Source organism: Eublepharis macularius, chromosome 2 (assembly GCF_028583425.1).
Source record: "Eublepharis macularius isolate TG4126 chromosome 2, MPM_Emac_v1.0, whole genome shotgun sequence".
Taxonomy (NCBI): Eukaryota; Metazoa; Chordata; class Lepidosauria; order Squamata; family Eublepharidae; genus Eublepharis; species Eublepharis macularius.
In genome coordinates, this window is record NC_072791.1 from 229,486,732 (window position 1) to 229,500,826 (window position 14,095).

Sequence of the window (14,095 nt, forward strand, 5' to 3'; positions counted from 1 at the left end):
ATGTGATCGTGCAGTTTACAACTAGAAATATGAAAGAGAGGATTGTGACAAAACAATTTCAAGACCCATTGGAGATTGATGGCAAGACGATTATCATAATGAAGGAATTGCCCAGATCAGTGTTACTGGACAGGAAAAAATATAGAGTGTTAATTCAGACTTTGAAGGACATGAACATTAGGTACAGATGGGAGTTACCGGAAGGAGTGTCCTTTGAGTTTGGAGGGGCAAAAAAGCGTATCAGATCTGAGCGGGAGATGGAGAGATTTATTAAGGACAATGAAAAAGACTTACCAACAAAACCATGAATATGGAGAGTAAAGTATTATCTTGGAATGTAAATGGACTAAACTCACCGAATAAGAGAAAAAATATTTTTCATTGGCTACTAAAACAAAAATGTGATATTGTTTGTTTGCAGGAGACCCATATTAGAAAACAGGATGTAAAATATTTAAAATCTGGAAAATTGGGCAAAGAATTTGTAGCGGCTTCCAACAAGAAAAAAAGAGGAGTGGTGTTGTATATAAAAGAGGAGCTGCAGCCAAAATTTGTTATGAGAGATGTGGAAGCTAGATTTGTAGCAGTGGAATGTAACTGGAACTTAAAGAGAGTGTTGGTAGTCGGACTTTATGCACCTAACGGTGCAAAGGAAAGCTTCTTTGAGGACTTAAGGAAGCACTTAGACGATCTTGTATATGACCAGATAATTCTTGCTGGAGATTTCAATGGAGTGACAGATTTGGAACTAGACAAAAAGACTACAAAAGCACAAAAGAAAAGAGGATTATTGCCAAAGCTTTTTTTTGAGTTGATTCAACAAGAGACTCTCGAAGACGTATGGAGGAGAGAATATCCTAAAACCAGACAGTTTACTTTTTATTCTGCAAGGCATCTTACATTATCAAGAATTGATATGATCTGGGCCTCAAAGGACTTAGCGTTATGGACTAAGGAGGTAGGAATAATGCCGATGGTAGGCTCAGATCACAACCCAATTATGTGGAAATTTGGAAAAAGGAGAAAAAGGAAAGCCTGGAGAATAAATGAGGACTTGTTACAGGAAAGTGAGAATATGGAAACATTGAGAAGAGAGACTAAGTTTTTTATACAATACAACGTGAATAAAGAAGTACCAACCAATAAAGTTTGGGATGCGTACAAGGCGGTTGTAAGGGGCATACTAATGGACTTAAATGGCAGAGCAAGAAAAAAGAAAGAGGAGAACAGACAAGAGATTGAGGAGAAAATAAAAGCCAAAGAAGTACAGTTAAAAAAGAGACCAGGGAAAAAGAAAATATACCAGGAAATCAAAATTCTTCAAGAACAGCTAACAGCAATGAGTAATAAAGAATTGGAGTGGAATCTTAAAAGACTGAATCAAAAAGCGTTTGAGGGTGCTAATAAACCTGGGAAATATTTGGCATGGCAATTGAAGAAGAAAAGGGAAAAGAAAATAATAAATAAAATCTGTGAAGAAGATAAAACGTACTTGGAGCAGACTACCATTAGTAGAGCCTTCTATAAATTCTATGCTAAGCTGTATAATAAAAAAGAAGTAAACAAAGAATCAATAGCATCATATCTGGAGAAGACCAAACTTCCAGAAATCTCGGAAGCTTGGAGAAGTAAGTTGAACAGTGAAGTAACTGACGAGGAAATAAGCAAGGCAATACAATCTGCAAATCTAGGAAAGGCGCCAGGGCCAGATGGACTTACGGCTAAATTTTATAAGACAATGGCCAATGAACTGGCACCATTCCTAAAAGAGGTGATGAATGGAGTTTTTAGGGATCAAAGGATTCCAGATACTTGGAGTGAAGCGAATATATCATTGATCCCAAAGGAGGGCCAAGACCTGACCAACGTGAAAAATTACAGACCTATATCACTACTTAATAATGACTATAAAATTTTTGCGAAGATATTGGCGGAGAGATTGAAGGGGTGGCTCTCGGAAGTCATAGAGGAGGAACAAGCAGGCTTTTTGCCAGACAGACAAATAAGAGACAACCTAAGGACAGTGATCAATGCTATTGAATACTACGACAAGCGTTGTGACAAAGAGGTTGGTTTCTTCTTTGTAGACGCTGAAAAAGCGTTTGACAATTTAAACTGGGACTTTATGTTTGCCACTATGGAAAAGCTACAACTGGGAGAAAGATTCGTCAGAGCAATCAAGGAAATCTATAGAGACCAGACTGCAGCAATTGTAGTGAATGATGAACTGACCAAGAAATTGACGATTAGTAAAGGAACAAGACAAGGTTGCCCGTTATCTCCATTGTTGTTCATTTTAGTATTGGAGATTCTGATGATACAAATCCGACAAGATGAGGAAATACGAGGAATAAAAATAAAGGACTATTCATATAAGGTCAGAGCATTTGCAGACGACATAATGTTAATTGTAGAAGACCCACTGGAGAACATGCCAAAAGTGATAGACAAGATCAAGGAGTTTGGAGACTTGGCAGGTTTCTTCATTAACAAAAAGAAGTCAAAGATATTATGCAAAAACATGACTAAGCAGAAACAACAATTGTTAATGGAAACAACGGATTGTGAAGTAACTAGTAAGGTGAAATACCTGGGAGTTGAGCTGACTGCAAAAAATATAGATTTGTTCAAGAATAATTATGAAAAATTATGGACTCAGATAGAGAGAGACTTGATCAAATGGAATAGATTGAACCTGTCATGGTTGGGCAGGATTGCAGCAGTTAAGATGAATGTGTTACCAAGAATAATGTTTTTGTTACAGACAATACCAATCATCAGAGACTCTAAACAATTTGAAAAATGGCAGAGGAAAATATCAGATTTTGTTTGGGCAGGCAAGAAGCCTCGAGTGAAAGTAAAAGTTTTACAAGATGCAAAGGAGAGAGGCGGAATGCAACTGCCCAATCTGAGACTTTACCATGATGCAATCTGCCTAGTTTGGCTAAAAGAGTGGATGACATTAAAGAATAAGAAACTATTAGCCCTAGAGGGATATAAAAAAATTTTTGGATGGCACGCATACCTATGGCATGACAAAGTAAAGGTCAACTCGATGTTCCTGCATCATTTTGTAAGGAGAAGTCTATTTACAATCTGGAAGAAGTATAGAACCTACCTACAAGAAGGAACCCCCTTGTGGGTGGTTCCATATGAGGTGATAGATCCGAGAGCTGTGGATAATGAACAACAATGTTTAACGTACAAAGAAATAACTAAGATTGAAGTATCTAAACTTAGAATAAAGACGCAAGAGGAACTATCACCTAACTATGATTGGTTCCAGTATAGACAGATTAGAGACTTATACAACTCAGACTTTGCAAAAGGGGGCATACGAACAGAGAACTCGGAACTAGAGCAGACCCTTCTTAAAGAAGACAAGAAAAGAATATCCAAGGTATACCAAGTATTGCTGAAATGGTATACTGAGGATGAGATAGTTAAAACACAGATGGTGAAATGGGCTATAAATTTCAATAAAGAAATAACAATGGAGGCATGGGAATACTTGTGGAAAACTACAATGAAGACAACGACATGTATCAATATTAAAGAGAACATTTTCAAAATGATCTATCGTTGGTACATGACACCAAAGAAGATTGCGCTAGGGAACTTGAATACTTCTAATAAATGCTGGAAATGTAAGAAACATGAGGGCTCCCTCTATCATATGTGGTGGTCGTGTGAGGTAGCTAGGCAGTTCTGGGGGGAAATAATAAGAGAAATGAGTGAAATTTTACAGTTTCAAATAAATAAGAACCCAGAACTCCTGCTGCTAAACTTGGGAATGGAGGGAATTCCAGCCCATCATAGGACGTTGATTTTTTATATGACTGCAGCAGCTAGACTTTTGTATGCGCAGAAATGGAAAGTACAAGAAGTACCAACTATTGAAGATTGGATCTACAAATTGCTGTATATGGCTGAAATGGACAAGATGACAAGAAAACTGAGAGATCTGGACTCAGGGCAGTTCAACACAGACTGGGAGAAGCTGAAACAATACCTGGAGAAGAAATGGGAGGTGGGAGGAAAACTGTGGCAGTTTGAGAACTACTGAAATATAATAAAAGTATAAAAGAGAGGGGTGACTTTACCGGGGGAGGAAGAGAAATGTGAATTTATAAGCAGTTAGATTAATTGATTGAGATATATATAGATATGTATAGGTCAACTGATAGAGAATAATTAATGATAAGGTTTAAACATGAGGATTGACTAACTAACAATATTTTCTTTCTTTGACAAGATTTATATGCACCAAACTGAATGTATAGAAGAGTTAAATTGATTGAGTATCTGAGGAGTTATATAGAATTACCATAAAAAGTTGAAATGAGTAATATATAGAGAACAAATCAAATTGTTTGATTTAAATGTGGGAAATTTTTATGGTTTATGATATATAGGTTTATATAGAATTACTCAAAACTGGAAAATGGGATAAATTGTTTGTCTAAAGACGTATAGTTTGGGTGTATAATAAGTAAAGGAGTTAAAGATGTACTGCTTAATATATTGGAGAATGTATATCTGTTTTAGACAGAGGAACTTAATAGAAGTAAGGGAAAAGGGACAGAGGGTGGGAAAGCTGTTGGAAGTCAACAAAAGGGGGGGAAAGGGAGGGGGTTAGAAAAGAAAAATTAGGGGAAAATTGACTGTAATGTAAAAATAAAAATGTTCTAACCCAATAAAAATTTTTCAAAAAAAAAAAACTAAATGCAAGCTTCTAGGTCACGTTAAATCTCAAAATAGCAGCCACCTGCTGGTGAGAACCAGACACTGCAAGATTGACTGCATTGGCACTTAAATTGGCTGCGGGGCTTGTTTGGTTAGAGAGATTTTTGAAATACGGGATCATAACATAAATTACAAAAGTAGTTGTGGTTGTGTCTCAATTATGAAAGGAAAGAATTCTGTGCAGAACTAGAACCACCCGCCCTAACTCGAATGATACTGAGAATGGGGTGCTGGACATTTCTGGCACAGCAACATTATTGTATTGTTATTTGATGTTAGATCTTTGTTGTAAAGTCTGGGGATATGAGAACTGCTAAATAATTATGAGTTGCTTTTAATGAGACAAGTTATTGCTGCTGTTTGTTATTCGGAGCTGATGGCTGAAAGGAGAATTACTACCCCGGCTATCTTGCTGAATCATTCCTTGAGCTGAGTTTCTGCTGAAAGGGCTGTTCGGATGTAGGCCTCTCTTCTGCTGGGATCCCTTGGGATCCCTTGCTAGCTGATCCCATCGCATCAGATTCTTGCTAAGGAGCAAGCCACGTGCACCGGTGTTAAACAACAGTGTTTCTTCCTTCCATGCTCATACCCCTGGATAGTAAAGAGTCCAGTAGCACCTTTAAGACTAACCAACTTTATTGTAGCATAAGCTTCTGATGACACATCTGATGAAGAGAGCTGTGGCTCTTGAAAGCTTCTGCTCCAATATGTAAGGATCTGCCAAGTAACTCTCAATAGGACTTCACTGTGAGCTGTGAAAGTATCTTTATTGATAAGCCACGAGTATCCTGATCTTACTCCATCTTTGCTAGGAATAACGGTTATATATAAACATTGAGCAGATATAGATTCCAAAAGAGTGGGCAATTTCTAAGCCCCCCCCCCCAGTCTAACGTCATCTAGTATCAGTGAGAAAGCAGCTAATTGGTGGGAAATCAGCAGGCAGGATGGATGGGGGTGTTCAAGGTGGTGCCAGTGTCTCTTCCCAGACTAAGGAGGACAGTTTCTGGGGTAGTTCAAGGAGTGTACAGATAACAGTGAGAAAAAAACACACTCACCCCTGCATAGTTTCCCATAGTGGGTCCAAGAGACCCTGGTGCGCCTCCAGAGGGTGCTGCTGTGGAGGGAAGCCCAGAAGAGGCAGCCCTTCCCTCCGAGAGAGTGTTGCGTTGGGAAGTCCAGGCCAGGATCAGGCACGGAGCAGGCAGCAATGCCTGACCCCCACCATCACCCAGCCAGGATCAGCAGTGGAGCAGGTGGCAATGCCCACCCCTGGCATCACAGAGCCGGGATCGGGCGCAGGATCAGGTGTGGAGCAGGAGGCAATGTCCACTCCCCCCTTCACCCAGCCGGGATCAGAAGAAGAGCAGGTGGCAATGCCCACCCCTCGCTTTCTTCTGGCTGGGATCAGGCATGGAGCAGGAGGCAATGCCTGACCCCCTTCACCTGGTCAGGATCAGGAGCAGAGCAGGAGGCAAAGCCCCCCCTTTCTTAACCTGGCCGGAATCAGGCGCAGAGCAGGAGGCAATGCCCATCCCCCTTCACCTGGCTGGAATCAGGCATGGAGCAGGAGGCAATGCCTGCCCCTGGCATCACAGAGCCAGGATCAGACGCGGAATCAGGTGTGGAGCAGAGGCAATGTCCACTCCCCCCTTCACCCTGCCGGGATCAGACGCAGAGCAGGTGCTGGGATCAGGCATGGAGCAGGAGGCAATGTCAAACCCCTCTTCACCCAGCCTAGATCAGGAGCAGAGCAGGTGGCAATGCCCACTCTCCCTTCAGCTGGAGTCAGGCGTGGAGCTGGTTGCAATGCCCACCCGCCTTCACCTGGTCAGGAGCAGGCACAGAGCAGGCAACAATGCCCCCCCTTCATCTGGCTGGATTCAGGCTCTGAGCAGGAGGCAATGCCCGCCCGCCTTCACCTGGTCAGGAGCAGGCACGGAGCAGGCAACAATGCCCGCCCCCCCCTTCATCTGGCCAGAGTCAGGCTCTGAGCAGGAGGCAATGCCTGACCCCCTTCACCTGGTCAGGATTGGGAGTGGAGCACGAGGCAAAGCCCCCCCCCTTCACCTGGCTGGAATCAGGCACAGAGCAGGAGGCAATGCTCCCCCCCCCTTCACCCAGCTGGGATCAGTAGAGAAGCAGGTGGCAATGTCTGACACACACACCCCCCGCCGCCTTCATCTGGCTGATATCAGTCACGGAGGAGGAGGCGATGCCCACCTGCCCACCCTCCCCTTTCTAGAGCCCATTGTATTTTTTTCCCACAAGGGGTTTTGTTACAAGTCTTGAATAAATTCTGTGCATTGCATAAAAGAGAGCTGCTGTAGCATAGTGGTTAAATGGCTGGGTTGTGAACTAGCACTCTGTTGGTTCAGATCCAACTACTACAATGAGTTCTGCAGGCGGCCTCGCATAAGCCACTCCTTTCAGCTCCCCAACTGTATTGTGGGGATAATGACATGGACTTGTTCACCGCACCGAGTGGATACTAATCTGTCTAGAAGAATGGTATATAAGTGCAGTTGTTGTTATTACTACAAAAGAACAATGAAGGTCTCAAGGTTTAATCAACAACTTTTCAGTACTTAACTTTTCAGCATAAAACTGAAGAAACTTTAATACTGATAAACTTTACCTCAATACTAACTGTGAATAATACCAGACTAAAATTCTTACAAGCTTTCCAAGAGCAATAAGGCGAACAGAGCGAGTTGACCCATTCTTGTTTGCTTGAAGCAGCCAAGCTAGAAAGGTTTACAGCAAGAACCTGGACCCACTCAGAAGAGAAGGTAACAGTAAAGATAGTGATAGATGAAAGAAAAGGTCTAAAAACAAAGAGCAACAGGGGAACCTCTTGTCTCCTGGGTTCCACCCATCCATTCATGCCTGCTGTGGGTATCCTGCCCTTCATTCCGCTGCACCACTGAACTTACTCCCTTTTATTAGGACAAGCGATTACTAGGACAGGTGGTCATTAGGGTAATCCACCATTAGGGCAATTCATCCGGGCAAACAGCTACTGGACAGAGCATCGTTGGAGTAAATTGCAATTAGAGCTAGCCGCCACCAGGCAGGCACTTATCACTTGCCAAATTGTCAGAGAAGCCTTCACCAGGGGAGCCTTTGTCATCCCATGACTTACTCTCATGAACCTTGTGTCATGTCCCATTTCTGAGATTAGCTCGGCTCAACAGTTTGGTCGACCTCATTATCATGAGGCTCATCCATGACAAACCAGGCAGATGCATCGTCAACAGTGTTACGGGTGGTAGAAATTCCCCTCATATCCCATCCCAAAAAGCCCAGATGGTTTTATTAGGAAATAGCTGAGTTCCGCCTTAGTGAAATTCTCTGTGTTGCTTCACCATCTCACTTGGCACTCTCAGTGCATTGATGTCCCTCCCAAATGGGTTTCCCTCTCCCCTGGAATTATTTTCTACTCAGATGAGTTTCATTACTGCCTAAAGACTTTTCACACCTTGCAATGCTGTTCTTGTCTGCTTGGCCAATCTTTGACAACAATATCCTGTCTTCATTCCAGAAATAGAGTGAAAAGACAAATGGCAGCAGATGTGACTTAAGGCAGGGGTTTCATTATGGTTCCCAATACTGGCTGGGCAAATGCCAGGAGATTTGGGGGGGGGGAATGCCTTCGGAGGGCAGAGTTTGAGAATCTTTAAACAGATGTTTAATTGTCAGTTGCACCCCGAGACTTTGGGGGTAATGTTTCCCTGGGCTTATGGGACACTGTTACTTGTCTTTGGCTTCATTACATCTCAGTTGTGTAAGTACACACAGATTTGCTCAGACATACAAACAGATCTCAGGTTCTCTAAGATGAAGTTGGGGCTTGTAAATTTTACCAAAGAGAGTGAACCCCGCCTAGACCTTTGAGCTGCACACCTGGATTACATAAATACACTGAGAAAGATTATCCTTATTTATGCTTTGTCTGGTTGACTTTCCATTATGCTGCATAATGCTTTCCTTTTTTGTGATAAATATACCTTATGGTATATTTAAAGGACAAGGAAGGTTTTCAACAGCTGCTTAATTGGTCTGGCAGCTTCTGTTGCAATGGCAGCACATTTTTTATGCAAACTAAGATTTAGGTTTACCTGGAGCAGGGGAAAGGAGACTTGGCAATTTCTGCTAGTGTAGGAGTAAAGAAAGGGTTGGTGTAGCCATGAACGAAGAGGATCCTGCTCCTTTTTGTCTGTCTGTCTTTGTTACTTTACTAGGTAGCTTGATTTGTTTCATTGACTCATTCACTTACTTGCATGCCCAATTCAAGCAGTTGCTTTGGTTTGGGTTTCATTCATTTTTAATTGTTTTGCATCGATTTCAAAAGGGAGATTTCAATTCACTGTACATTTTAAAATTTGTTTTTAGAATCAAACTAAATTTGCAAAAATGAAAGCCCTGTCTGAGAGAACAATGTGTGGTAAATTTCATCTAAGTAGATGCTGCTGAGTCTTTTACTAGCAGGGTGGGGGGTGGAGGGCAGTGTTGAATTTGATCATTTTAAAAGGTTAATGGTGGTTTGTGCCATGTATTTTGGGGCTGATTTGTACGGAAACTCCAGGCTTTAATTATTTGTTACTTGTTCATGTTACCTTCCTTTTGGTATCTTACCCTGCATTGTGCTTATTAAGTGGGTACCTCTTTATCTAGGGTCGCCAGCTTCCAGGTGGTGGCTGGAGATCTCCCAGAATTACAACTGATCTCCAGGCCATAGAGATCAGTTCCCCTGGAGAAAATGGCTGCTTTGGAAAGTGGACTTTATGGCATTATATACAACTTAGGTCCCTCCCCTCCCCAAAGGTTTGAAGCCGTGATATGTTCCAGGGGTTAGAGCTTGCCTGGTTATTTACCTTTGGAGTAGCAAGTACTGGAAATGTATGCTGTTTTTTGTAGTATTTGCTTGACTTACAAATATACAGGGCGTGTGCAGCTGGAGGCGCAGGGCACTCCAGAGAGGCAGCAGCTCTAACTTCCTACATAACATCTCCAGAGGGAGAGGACATCCCACAGGCGCATCAGTGCTTCAACCAGAGCCGCATTGGCTCTCTGCTCTTCTGCCTGTCTTTCCCAGCATCCATGTCTCTTCCTTGCAGACACACACCTGCCCACCCCCTATCAGCGGAGAGTATCGTCTCACACCTACTCCAAGGCTTGATGGCTGCTTGACTGGAACCATAAGAGCTCACGGAGGCATACATCTGCAGTTGTTAAGAAACATGGAATGTGATCTCCCCAAAACATGCTACTTCAGGCCAAGCCTATAAGGCAAATATTGGATTCACAAATTCCAAGCTGGTCACAGTACTGTTTTAATATTCCTGCATGACACTTTAATCTCTCAGCAAAAGAAGAAGAAGAAGCAAAGAGGCAGACTGTGGAGTGCAGTGCAGTTAGCCTGATAGTACGGCCAGGCCATAATGGCTTCTAGAGGAACCCAGGGCTTTTTTTCAGGGGGAATGACGGGGAACGGAGTTCCGGAACCTCTTGAAAATGGTCACATGGCTGGTGGCCCCGCCCCCTGATCTCCAGACAGCCGGGAGTTTAGATTGCCCTCTGTGCCGCTCAGCGGGGAGGGCAATCTCAACTCCCCTCTGTCTGGAGATCAGGGGGGCGGGGCCACCAGCCATGTGACCACTTTCTCTGAGGGCAACCCTCTGAGTCCCACCACCTCTTTCCCCAGAAAAAAAGCCCTGGAGGAGCCTATACCTGCTCAGCTGCACCAGGCTGTGCACGCACTTTCAGATTTAAAAGAAATGCAGCGGAGGAACCATGACCCACTTACAACGCCACACTCTTCCCTCCAGTCCCACTTAAGTACAGAGACAACCACTTCAACAACTGCACAGGGAAAGCATCGATCCAGATGATTCGACCACAGTTCGGTATTCCTGGCTGCTTGTCACACTCTCATAATTATCAGTAAGGGAGTGGTCACCACAGTTTGCGAGCATCTGGGCGCTGGTATGCATACCATCTCTGAACGTAGCCGTTCTACTTAGCCGCGACTTGTGCAATACCCAGATCAGCATAAGCCCAAGTTCTTCAGCATTTGTGGCTTTGGACTGATCTCTTCAGGGATCCTGTTCTGCACACCGTAGTGTTTTTTGCCTGTGCAGTCAATAAGAATTTATTCTTAAGTAAAGGTCTTTAGGGAATGACACTCTTTGAAGGAGACATCTTCACATCAGGGCTTCCTACATTAGTAATGATGGCAAGATAAGAGCCTTAATAAAAATACATACTGAATATTCCCTTAGCTGTGTGCTCAAAATATAAAGAGAAACACAGGCAATGAGATAGCAGGACCCAGAGTGTCCTGAAAATTATTTGTCTCTCTCCTTCACGGCCTTCGCCTTGCCCGAGGCAAACACCTTTCCTCCATTTCTTTCCTGGCCATGTTGTTGAAGAATGAGCGTTGTAGGTCTGGTGGCTTGCTTTTCCCCGTGTAATGAGATTCTTTTCCTGTTAAACATTTGCTCAAGTGGATGCAGACAATGATGGATTTTTAAGGATGTCAACACAGGAAATAATCTGCACGCTAATGGCAAGGTAGGGGGGAAGGGAAACCATTCTGCCGTGAACGACGTGGTGCAGCAGAGACAGTGATCAGAAAGCTCTGCTGCTTTAATTCCCATTTCTAATTTCTGAGAGTGTATTAAAAAAGAAAACCCACAGCGTAGGCCGTCACTTTGCCAGTCTTTGCTAGTCCTGTCGGGTATAAAGCCTTCAAACTGACACATTTTTATAAATAACCAGTGAGTAAGAGATACTGCTCCCATTTCTATAAAAATTCTCCTACAAATGATAAAAGAGTGGTAAATAATTGAACAAAGTGATCCAACGGGACTAAATGTAGTACAGTGCCATTTATATTTAAAGAAGCTGCTTATTTATAGGCCGATTAATCTAAGACCTTGAAAACAGGGGCTGGTGAGGCCCGGAGGCTCTCTGCGCAAAGGGCCCAGGCTTCCTGACTGCCCACGGGGGAAGAATGGAGACTGTCATACACCAGTGAAAAGAGGGTACATTTCTATTTATCACCTGGGTATGCTAGGCCCTCTTTTCTGTAAGAAAAGGGGAATTAACAACCACAGGGGCCTAGCCTGTACCACCGTCTAGCCTGTACTAGCATGTATTCCCTCGTTAGGATGGAGGAATTTGGACCCAAGCCCTCATCCTTGATAAACTGGGTGTGTGCAGCCTGTCTTTGCACACTCTATGTATGCGCTGCAAATAATCTGAATAACCCTAGAATGTGTCTCTGCGATTTACAGGCTCTTCATAAAAATGCACATACATTTCCCATGAAAATGATAAACATTTTGCTTGCACCCATTGGAATAGGTGACTTGGGCACTGGGGGTGTTGAATGTGTGTGTGTGTGTGTGTTATTTTCCTGATGAGGAGGTCGCTACTCTTTGTGGGAATGCCTCCTGACACTTCCTCTTTTCCTGTGTCCATTGTGAGAGGTTTTTTTCTCTTGCCTTGTGGTCTCCAAAGGTGGGGGACACATCTACATCTCTCTCCTTCCATGGAAGTTTGTCCACATACAGCCATGCAAGCATGATGCTAGACAAGCTGGCCATGCCTATAGGGAAGTTATGCTTTTAAACTAGATCCAGAGGAGTTAGCCATGTTAGTCTGTAGTAGCAAAATAGTAAAGAGTCCAGTAGCACCTCTAAGACTAACCAACTTTATTGTAGGATAAGCTTTCGAGAACCACAGCTCTCTTCGTCAGATGCATCATCAGATCGTCAGATGCATCTGACGAAGAGAGCTGAGGTTTTAAAAAGCTTATGCTACAATAAGTTGGTTAGTCTTAAAGGTGCTTGTAAAGGAAAATGCTGTGCTTTAATTTGTACACACAGCCCTTTTCTGAGGCTTTGGCTTTTCTGAGGCTTTTCTGCCTCTTGCTAGGAGAGGTTTTTCTTCTTCATCATCCCCTTTGCTCTCCCCCTGCTAATAAAGTTACCTTCAGTTTTGCAGCCTCAGTCCTTGAAGGTAAGATAAGACAGTCTAGCTGGTACTTAGTCGGGCCTCCATCACTGAGTCCTCCTGAGTTAATTTGCACTTGCAGGACTGGGGCCTGTGCCAAGGACTGCAGCCACGTCACAGACCCGCATGTCCGCACGTAGACACCTACTTTCAGGTGATGTCAGCAGTTGTGTGACCTGATTGGCGGTTCCGGGCCCATGTCACTCTGGTCTCAACTGGCATAAATTTGGTTACTGAAAGATGGAGTCTGAGCTTGTGGTGGGTTCAGTAACAGACTGACTCGCCCCCTGCTTCACTTCTGGCTCGACCTAGAGGGATGCTGAGGCACCCATCTTTGACTTGCTGTGCTGCCTAACTACTGAGACTCTTGGCCAAAGCTGTGGCTTTTGCACCTTGATACCAACTTGATTTGCTTGGATGAACTACTGTGGTATGCATTCGATGGTGCTTCTCGCCTTAGGCTTTTTGGTTTTATTCCCTCACATTCTGTCTTGTGATTTTAGATAACCTTGCACCTTAATAAAATAATTAAATTTCCCTTTTGTGTGGGTTTTGTGACCCATGCAGCCTGGAAAGCCAATTCACCTGTTAAGATGGACAGGTCTGTTTCCCACCCATCCCCCACTCACTCCTCACATAATCAGTTTTATATGCGAGTTAGATGATCATGGCTCTCATAACAGCAGCTCTTGTTACTTGTAAATTTGAAAAAAAATCCAGCCAAAGACCTGGCTTTGGGAGAATCGTTGCCCAGGCGGAGTGAACGCTAAAGTGCTGCTGACCACACCACGGGGGCCACTTCACTCAGCTTGCTTCCGTGTGCTAGCAGCCTTCCACGCCACAGCCCACCAGTACCGTTCCCAGTCAGTAAGCTGGAGTGCTAGTCCACCCCTGCTGAAATTAGCACTTCACATTAGGGGTGCCAAGCCAACTTCCAGGTTGTGTCTAGAGATCTCCTGGAATCACTACAGATCTCCAGAGTCCAGGCCACAGAAATCAGTTCTCCTGGAGAAAATGTCTGCTTTGGAGGGTAGACTTTGGGATTATAGCCTGCTGAGTCTCTTCCCTCCCCAAACCCCGCCCTCCCCAGGCTGCACCCCCCAAATCTCTAGGTATTTCCTGGCAACTGTACGTCACATAGCATTATGGATTTCAAAGTAGCTGAGAGCTGTCCTTCCAGATGCCCCTCCAAGATGGGGCAATGGACTAAAAAGAAGAGAGAGCTGCCTCAGTCCACGTAAAGGCCACTTGCACGTGTTCCAGTTTTTTCAGCTCTCCCTGCCCCAAAGCTGCGTCTTCCCAATCTGCTTCAAGAACTCACCTTTCA